At 37.1% G+C, this 10,819-nt stretch overlaps 1 long non-coding RNA gene across 1 annotated transcript; it reads right to left on the bottom strand.

The window, feature by feature from the left end:
• Positions 1-7,383: 7,383 nt before the first annotated feature.
• LOC107769911 (uncharacterized) lies at positions 7,384-10,574 on the bottom strand. The gene is made up of 2 exons (XR_001644503.2): positions 9,851-10,574; positions 7,384-7,667 (listed from the first exon to the last, which is right to left on the bottom strand). It is a non-coding gene; the product is annotated as an uncharacterized LOC107769911 (long non-coding RNA).
• Positions 10,575-10,819: the final 245 nt, after the last annotated feature.

Below are 10,819 nucleotides of genomic sequence, written 5' to 3'. Positions count from 1 at the left end.
TACCATTCCAGCATTCAGATGGCTCCATACGAAGCACTTTATGGACGAAAGTGTAGGTCTCCTATAGGGTGGTTCGACATTGGAGAATCTGGATTACACGGGCCAGACCTGGTTCAGCAAGCCATAGAAAAAGTAAAGCTTATCCGGGATCGACTATTGACAGCTCAGAGTCGTCAGAAGTCATATTCAGATGTGCGATGTCGAGATTTAGAGTTTGGGGCTGATGACTGGGTATTCTTGAAGGTATCGCCTATGAAGGGTGTGATGAGATTTGGCAAAAAGGGTAAACTTAGCCCACGGTATATTGGGCCTTATAGGATCATTCAGAGAGTGGGACGAGTAGCTTATGAGTTAAAATTGCCCTTGGAATTGGAGTCTGTCCATCCAGTTTTTCACGTATCTATGTTACGAAAGTGCATTGGCAATCCTACCCGAGTAGTGCCCACGAATGATGTACAGATTACAGAGGACTTGTCATACGAGGAAATTCTTGTTACCATTCTAGACCGACAAATCCGCAAGCTGCGAAATAAGAAGGTAGCCTCCGTGAAAGTGCTTTGGAGGAACAACAATGTAGAATAAATGACTTGGGAGGCCGAGAAAGACATGAAGTCTAGATATCCCTACCTATTTCCTCTTCCAAAGAAGGGTCTAACTGAGACGTCATAAACTCAAGGAGCGTGTATAAATTTTTCTGTTAATAATTTTTGTTGTCCTGTGTATCGTTGAATTATTAAGCTTTTATAGGGAGAATTGCTAGTAGTGCTATGAACAAGCCGACCTTGCCAAAGTTATGCAGATTACGGGGAGTTGAACATTCGAGGACGAATGTTTCTAAGGGGGGAAGGATGTTACATCTCGCATTTTCGTACGTTAAAAATTTCATTTTTAGTTAACTGACGTAGACTCGGAGATGAGATCATCTTGACGTTAACGTACTTACGTTATTATAACAAACGATAAATAAGTGTTATGAAGGATAAAGGGGTATATGGATTAAAGAAAACAAGTTTTGTTGAAAGCGAACAATTTGGAATAAAATACGGGTCGAGCGATAATACCCGATAATTATGAACTAGTACCATGCAAGGTACCATATAACCACGGTAGTATAATATATAAAGTATATATGAAGTATTTTAAAAACAAATAGAATTTTAAGTAATTCGTGGTAATTTTTAAATTATGCGAGTAATTGATTATTATCGAGTAACAGGACATTATCCGGTTAACTAATAAGTGGATAAAACTTAATTAACTATATCCACAAAGAGACGTGGCAGTAAACCACAATTTAATCTTATGACTAAGAGTAATATGTGCTTGGTATGATAGAAACATGTAAATCATTTGGTCTTAGACAAAGTTAGTCACATACATTAGAAAGCAAATTCAATCCCTTCTTCAAGTCCAAAAACGCTAAAGAGCATAAGCAATTCTTAAAATTCAAATGCGTTTGGAACAAAATCAATTCCTTTTTAAGTTCAAATAAGTTGAAAGAAGAAACATTTTCGAGCCATTCACACGTTCAAACCTCACCCCAAAAATCAGATCAACTCAACGTTAAACATAAAGCCAAAACTTTGTTCATCCAGTTCAAAAAAAAATACAGATTCTTAAATTCAATTTTTGGGTGTAATTTCAATCCACGAAAGTTTCCAACGGGATAATTATACAGAGTTGTTCCTACTCCAGGTATGTTAAGGCTCTCCCTTCTTTCTTTTGGCATGGTCCAAATTATACTGAAGAAACGAACAAATACACGATTTCTATAAATTATTCTATTCATAGAAATAGTAGAGGAGTCTATATTCTTGATTCCCCATGAGAATTATTATTTTCTTCTGTTCATGGGTCTCAGAATAATACGCAGTTGGAAAAATTTGTCCGAAAGGAATATTGAGATTATTACGTATTTTTCATACATGTGCATTGACCCATGACCAAATGGCATTATATACGTGTATATATGTATATGGGATATGAGAAAAGGTTACGGCGTTATATACGCACCACCACCTGATCAGTTGGTATATGAGGATGATATTGCCCACAATGGCTAAAATATGATTCAAACGGCGTTATATACGCGTATATATGTATGTATTCGAACGGCGATATATACGCGTATATATGTATGTATATATATGTATATGGGATATGGGAAAAGTTATGGCGTTATATACGCACCACCACCTGATCAGCTGGTATATGTTGATGATATTGCCCATAGTGGCCGAGATGATATGATGGGATGCCCTCAGTGGCTTGATGATATTATGTACACCATACCTATGCATGGCATGACATTTACACGCACGTGCATGGCGTTATAAACGTTTCAGTATTTACAAAGTTATTCAAATTAAAAAATGTGTTTCAGTATTCCATGTTTCATCTATGTCTTTTACGTACTAATTTCCATGCCTTACATACTCAGTACATTTTTCGTACTGACGCCCTATTTCATGGGGCCTGCATTTCATGCCCGCAGGTGCAGGTATGCAAGCTGACGGTCCCCCTTCTTAGGATCCCTGATTAGAGAGAGTTGGCGTGATCCATTTGATCCGGAGCTGCTTTCGATATTGGTACGATACGTTTGTACATATATATGTATATGAGTATGACTTGGCTCAGTCCAGTCTTTGTATAGTTATGTTTCTGTTAGAGGTCTGTAGACAGTATGTCTAGTTGGGTTGTATGTGGCCTTGTCGGCTTTCAGTTTTTGATGTATAATTGTCTATAGTAGCCTTGCCGGCTCGCCCACTGTATTCTGCTTGTATACGTACATATGCCTTGATGGCAAGCTTCTTTCACGTATGTTAATTTTGTAATGCAGCAGATGTTACTCAGGTTCATATTTTAGACGCATGCTTAAGGGTGTTTGACAGGTAAGACTCAGACGCCCATCGTGGCCCATCGGTTTGGGTCGTGACATGTGATAAAGCCTCTCTCATTTTCTTCTTTTTCTCAACTTACCTCGCCTTATGGTTCTTGTGAAGATTTTCACCAATAAGACTCTCTCATTTTTGTTTTCCTTGTGCAGAATGAAGTGTTGCCCCTAATGTGAATCATACCTCTAACTCGATGGTCTTGGCACTACTCAAAGATTGATCGGAAGGTCTTTCTTTGGACTGTAATGTGGGCTTTTGGATGGGGTTAGAAAGAGAGGATAAAGGCTCAAAACGGCTTAAAAGGGCTCAAAATTACAACTTTTGGAATTAGATCTCTTACAACAACCATAACTTCTGGCCCAGTTTCTTTGCTTGGGGACTTTTGAATTTTTATTTTGATGGGACCGAACCGTGAGACTGCCTACGTATCCTTAAAAGGAATCAGGTCAAACGTAGTTCATGACATAGGAATTGCTTTGTTTTGTATTTTTCTCTCTCTCTCTCTCTTTTTCTTTTCTTTTCTTTTCTTTACTCCTTTTCCATTTTTCTTTATCTTTTTCTCTTTTTTTTCTTTTCTCTCCTTTTTTCTGTATCATATTTCTAAACTCTACTTCTGATTTCAAAAGCGGGATATGAAAGAAAATAAATAAGGCTCAAAGGGGTAACAAAGGATAGAATGTTTAGATAGCAGAATAAAATGTCTTCATCATTCCAATTTTCAAAGCATGCCAAATACAAACAACAAAATTAAACAAACCAAAGAAATCATACATAATATCTTATGACTGCATCAGAATTGATAACCATATCCACACATTTGCCTTCTACATCTGTTAAATACAAAGCACCATTTGATGACACTCTTATTACCATGAACGGCCCCTGCCAGTTTGGGGAAAACTTGCCTTTAGCTTCAACCTGATGTGGTAGGATGCGTTTCAATAGTGTTTCTTTATGTTCTATTTGCCCCAGATTCACACAATTACGGCTTGAAGTGATCTCAAAATGCCTTACTTATTTCCCTCAAATGTCCCTATCATCTTCAAAATTATTTCATTGCTTCATGATTAAACTAACTTTTAAGACCAGGCTGAGAATTGCGCATGCATGTCATGTCACTCGAGTCAGCAGGAAAAGAACTATAAAAGGGAAAGAGAACTAAACAAACACTGGCTAGAAATAACAGAAAATAGGAAATTGCATTAGAGAGATGGTAAAAGGGTTTGAACAATAAAACAAGCAAACTAAACTGGGGTTTCAACCCTGGAACGAACCAGACAACACTAAACGGGCTACTACGACTAAACAAACTAGGTAAAATAAAAGGAAAGAAAGGTTTGAGTCACAAGACAATATCCGGATTACAACCGTGAAAATAACCCGGACAACAGAAATGACAACAAAATAAACCACCAAGACTCCTCCCCAGCTAGCCAAGAGATGGAGCGTATTTCCAATTACCAAGCATAGCATCTTAGCCACTGGGTTCCACATCAATATGACCAAGACCATTACCAACTTCAACATCATTAACTTCAGTCAGCAAGTTCCCAAGAGGATTCGCATGCTCCCTGTCACTGTCCTTGATCACAATTGCCCCTTCTTGAATCATTCTTTCTATTTCCCTTTTCAAAGCATGACAATCTTCAATGCTATGCCCTTGGACGTTAGAGTGGTACATGCATCGTACAGTAGGATCAAAACTTTTTGCATATGGGTCTGGAGTATAGCCAAGGAGTGGCTCAATCAGGCCAGAATGCTTTAACTTTTCAAACAAGCTTGTGTAGGACTCCCTGATTGGCGTGAAACTATTTCTTTGTCTTTGTTCCCCTCCCTGCCCCTATTTTCTAGGGTTGTTGGGTGCTCGAAAATAGTGTGAAGGCAAGAATGCATTATGCGGTGTTGGCGCTCGCCTTAGGGAGTGACCTGGTGGTTGGACAGATGACCGGACATTGTTCGGAGGATAATATTGAGGTGGATTATGTGGAGCTCGGGGATAGTTTTGGGGCTGGAGTTGAGGCTGGGTATATTGGCGAGGCAGACCCTTTGGACCATGTCGTGATTCTAAAACAACCATGGCAACATCATCATGTTCCTTCTGACCCAGCAAGCTTCTTGTGTCGTTCTGAATTGCTTGTGTTGTTCTTTTAAAGTAGAATAGCTCATGATCTTGCTCGACTTCAACCCATCTTCTACCGTTTCTCCCATTTTTACCACATCATTAAAATGCCTACCCACAGCCGTGATCAAATGCCCAAAGTAAGTTGGCTCTTGAGCTTGAAGAAAGTACTCGACCGTCTCTTTTTCTTCCATCGGGGGATTGACTCTAGCAGCATGCTCTCTCCATCAGAGCTCGTATTCCCTAAAGCTTTCATTAGGCTTTTTTCCATCTTTGTGAGTTACATGCGATCTGGGACAATTTCTATGTTGTACTAAAAGTGTCGGGCAAAGGCCAGAGCCATATCATCCCATGTGTACCACTTGCTAACGTCTCGACTGGTGTACCACTACAGAGCTGCCCCACTCAGACTCTAACTGAAATATGCCATCAATAATTTGTCATTCCCATAGGCGCCTCTCATCTTACTGCATTAGCCTCTCAAATGGGACACAAGATCTCCATGTCCATCATACAAATCAAACTTCGGCATCTTTAAACCAGCAGGCGATTGGATGTCAGGAAACAAGCACAAGTCTTTGTAAGCCATGCTTATCTGGCTCCCTATCCCTTGCATGTTTCTTAAAGACTGCTTTAAGATTTTCACCTTCCTGGATATCTCATCTTGCTCCACTATCTTAGCAGGCTTTTCAGCTTCACCGGGAGGCTCAAAATGAGGAGCGTGAGAGTAGGGATCCGAAACCTTGGAAGTTGGTTCTGGAGCATAGTGTTAGACATCGGGACTTTGAACACAATCTCGTTAGAGGATCGAGAAAAAATAGCTAGAGGAGGAGCTACAAGAGCATGAGTGGCCAAAGGTGCGGGATATGATGCGCTTTTGAGGGGTGGAGTTTGAAAAGGTTGTGGGGAGATATCAATAGCAGTGGGAACCTGGGTTTGTGATATTGATGGGATAGTTGCAGGATTTTCAGTGTAGTTAGTGGGGAATGAAGGTGGAGGATGCCCCTTGATCCAAGACTGATACATTTCTGTCATCTGCTGTTTCACCCTTTGGACCTCTTCTTTCGACTCAGATTCTGATTCAATAATTCCCTTAGACAGATCAATAACCCTTCTATCCAACTCTTTTCCAGCCATGGCTACCTTGCTCTTTGACCTTGTGTTATATGGACGAGTTACTTAAAAAACCACAAACCAACCACCCTTCTGCTCAATGAAGATAACAAAAGGAACAAAATGGGACATCCTGTTAGCATTAGGGAATTTAACAACTAAAAATATCACATTGCGTGCAATGCACCTAGCAACAATTAACGGTTCTAGAATGACTTTTAGGGTCACAAGGTCACTTGGCATCATCCCAATTTGTTCATTTCAATCTTCTCTTTTCTTTCTTTTCTAGCACTTCTTAGCTTGCTCATTTTTTTTCCTTTTTTCTTGTTCTTTTTCTAGTTATCACTCTTTTCTTTCCTCTCATTTCTCACATTTCATAATTTCATCTCTTTTTTTTCTTTTTTTCTTTTAATAATAAAATGATTCGATCGAACCCAATGTAGGTTGCCTACGTTTCATGACGCCGCATGAATCAGATCTTTGCGTAGCTCGGGAAAATCGGAAATAAATTAAACAAACTAACATTTTCTTTTTCTTTTTCTTTTTTTCTTTTTTTTTACCTTAATGACTACTATGATGAGAAAAGAGAAATAAAAGAAACAAATCCTTTTTTTTTTGAATTTTCTAGAATTAATGTTCTATAACCTAGTCCAAACTCAAGCTTAACGAGCATTCATTTTTTTTTGAAACAAATACTCTATGGAAAATTATTAAGGAAAAAACCCTACAAGAGAAAAATATTTTTTTGATTCTTTTTTTAGGAAGGAAATCTAAAGAATAAACCAAAGAAAATATTTTGAATTTTCATTTGATATCCCTGAAGAAAGATTTCGAAACGAGAAATGAACAAGATAAAAAAATATTTTTGGATTTCAGCTTTTGATTACCTAAGGAAGAAACTTTAAAGATAAAAAAAAGATAAAGTATGTTTTTTTCTTCTTCTATGTATAATGTCCTAAAGTTCTAGTGAAAATAAAAAGAATAATGTTTTCCTGGTTTTTATTGATTTCCCAAAGAAGAAACTCAAAAGAAAATATTTTTGGATTTTTGGAATTAATATCTTAATGAAAGCTTTTAAAGAAGTACTAAAAGAAAATTCTTTTTTTTTTGAATTTTTAATCTTAATGTACCAAAAGGAAGTATAAAAGCAATTTTTTTATTTTGAGTTCTAGATATTAATTTCCTAAGGAAAACCCCAAAAGATTTTTGAATTTCTAGAGTTAGTATTCTAAAGAAAACATCTATTAGAAATATAAAAACGCAAAATCTTTTTTTTTTGATTTATTACACTTTTTTTTTTTCAAATACAAAATAGGAAATACCATAACGAAAGACTCAACAAACTTAACTAGCCTATGACAGACTCTAATGTCACCTAAAAGACTTGGTATTATTATACAAAACTAGAAGGTAAAGACGACATAAAAAAACTCAAAACATAACATTAAAAAAAATCCTTAAACAAACTCCTGAATGAGCGTTCTTGACTGGATGGTCCTAAGGCGTCTGTCATGCCCAAACTCCGGTAAGTAGATCCACACCTGTATGAGAAAATTAAAACCAAATAAGTTAAAGACCTAGAACGCTATGTGAGACAATAGCCCTTTCTGCAAGACATGATTGTGACTATTTTTCTAAAATTAACCTATGTGAACTCTTTTTGGATTTTCTTTTCCCTTTTTTTTTTGATTTTCGGAAAATGATGAAAAAGTGCAAAATCCTTTTTTGAATTTTTCGTGTCTTTTTTTTTTCTTAACAAAAATGCGACAGAAACATAATTGGGCCCTACTTGCTTTATTTTCACACTTCACACTTCACCCTCTCTTTTTTCTTTTTTTTTTCTTTTTTCATTTGTCCTCAACTATTATTGGTCTGCCAAATGACCCTTTTACCCTTGAAGAAATTTAACATGAAGCACAAAGGAAGCATCAAGATAGTCTGTTATTTTGGGTACACCTGTCCTAGACGGACCCAACTCCTGTGTTGAGTCCCCAAAGTCAAATGCACATGATGCAAACAAGCGTTCTTATTAGGAATCCGGCATGAGGCTATGTTATTCTAGGTATAAAAACCTGGGTTTATTTGTTCTAGACCAGGCTTACCCGAGTGGACAGCTCGAGCCGAGATGGGCAGCGTATCGGGAATATAGAAGCTTCACCGGCTTTGCAACTTATCCGAACCTTGTTCTAAAATTGGAATATGACTCTAACAGAAGAGAAGTCACACGAAGTGTACACTTCCCAGATGATTTAGAAGACTCAGAGAGAGGAGGGTTTCACAACAATTTATATATAGTTCAATAATATCAAAGCGGCAAAAAGCAGCATTTAGCACATTGGATCCAAACATGTAATAAAAATCAGATAATAAATAATGCCAACTATAACATATATTCTAAGCTCGAATTCTGAACCCTAAACCAGAAGTTCTAGGTTCTTATCCCCAGCAGAGTCGTCAGAGCTGTCACACCTCCTTTTTCCTACCCCCGAAGGGTATATGGGAGTTTTTTCTAATTTAAGTGACAATCGAAACAGGATTATTTATATTAAAATTAGAGTCGCAACTTGGGATAATTTATAGTGTCCCAAGTCACAGGTTAAAAATCCCAAATCGAGAAAATTTGACTCTATTTACGGTCCGCGAACACAAAAATCCGGGTAAGGAATTTCTGTCAACCCGGGAGAAAGTGTTAGGCATTCCCGATTCCGTGGTTCTAGCACAGTTGTTCAACTATTATTATTAGCCTATTTATCTGATTTTAAAACACTTTTAAACCTATGTATATTTTTTAACCGTTTAGCCACTTTTAATTATTTAAAGAATTAATTCAAGGTTATTTAAAACATATCGCAAGTCACGCTACATGAAATGCAGCCGCGGTTCGCAACACGTTCTATTTAACCTTGTTGGAAATTAGAATCGGGTCACATGAAATGCACCCCCGGATTTTAGTAATTACAAATCACAATTATGTAACAGGAACCATACCCATAATCATGATAATTATTTAATTAATCGCGCCTAAAGCAATCTACGATATTTATGAATTGTTTTCTAAACTACTTTGAGATTACGGGTGAAAGGCCTGTGATTATGGAACACTTTTGCTAAAAGAGATTTTATGATCATATCCTTCTTAACAATTAACTCCCAAAATCCCTGACCATTCCATTCAAATAAACATGTAAACAGTAGTAAACACGATCCAATTAAGCTAAATCAAAAGATCAAATTGTAAACATAGAGACATATACAAATTAAACAAATAAACACCTAATTGGTAGTTATCCAGAAGGCATGAACTAAATGAACTGACATAGTGAAAAGTGACGAATAAAAGTAAAACAAGCCAAGGCAAAAATCAGTGGATTGAAAATATGACAGAAGCCTTGCAATATCACCTCATCTTTCTAAAACTCCTCCTTAGTCGCACAAACCAAACCAAGCAAATTAGGTACCCATTAATCATATCGATAACTCTAATTCATTTATCTACTTTGGAAATCCATATAGTACTAATTATTTCTGGCACCAACGTTGAGCAATCATAGACACAATATGCTATAAAATTTCTATTTGCCTTATATCTGCAACTGTCTCTCTTTCACTCTCTATGCACACAAAAATCCTTCAACATTTTACCCAAAAATAGTGGCACATTTCAGGAGTAATATACCTCAATTAAGACATGAACAACAAAAAACAGAGAGGGAAAGGAACGGACCTTTTAAATAGCTCAAATATAATCTTCAATACATAAAGAATGAAGGACTGCTAAGCTCTCGCACAAACAAATCATGACCAAGACTCGTGCCGAAAACATAGAATGAAATTTCATACCTTGACTAAAGCTCTTTTATTCTAGTTGGGTCAGTTTCAGCCAGTGGTTTAAGGAGGAGATAAGGTGGCGTTACTGTGTTGTATGGTGGGTTAAGTTGTTGCCATAGCTATGGAGCTTTGATGGTGGATTTTCCTATTGAAGAAGATGAAGATTTTTGCTCTTTTTTTCAAACGTTCTCTTTTTTTGTGCTCTTCTTTCAGTTCTCGTATTCTGTCTTCAGTGTCTGTATGGCCGATATTTTTTTGAAGAAGAAACAAAAAGCGTTCTCTCTACCATTTTTCTCTTTTGTGTGTGTGGTTCCTCTTATTCTTTTTTGTGTAGATTTTGATTGATCTCTTTTGAAGGGAATGGGGGTCTCTTGAAGAAGATAAAGATCTGGGGAGGGGTTTGCTGACTGATGTTACAGCAGCGGATTTGCTGTGAAGAAGAAGGGAGAAACGATGGGGGGGGGGGGGGGGTCTCCTTGTGAATTGCGATGTTAAGTTTTTGTCATTTTTCCGCTACTGTTCCCTAATTTTTTTGTTTGTGTGTACCCCTCCCTTTTAAACAGTTCCAGATCCTTCCTCAAATGCTTAGAGAAGAAGAAAATCAAATACGGGTAGCATCTCCCTCCAGTCACGTGAGAGTTTTTATTCTTGAATAAAAGCAAGAAAATCCCTAAAAGAAAGGAAAGAAACATGAGGTGTGTGTAGTTTGTTATGGACGGGTCCACATTTTTTAATTTGGTTTACTTTGCATTTTGCTTTTGCCTTTCTCGTTCTTTTCCTCTTCTTCGTTTCTTCTTTTTCTTTTTTCTTCTTTTTTTTGTTTGTTTGTTCTTTCTTTTGGTAAATATTATTAAGTAACAAAACT

This window comes from Nicotiana tabacum, chromosome 3 (genome assembly GCF_000715075.1).
Source record: "Nicotiana tabacum cultivar K326 chromosome 3, ASM71507v2, whole genome shotgun sequence".
Lineage (NCBI taxonomy): Eukaryota > Viridiplantae > Streptophyta > Magnoliopsida > Solanales > Solanaceae > Nicotiana > Nicotiana tabacum.
The sequence above is the reverse complement of the archived record's forward strand: the minus strand, read 5'-3'. Positions and strand labels throughout refer to the sequence as shown.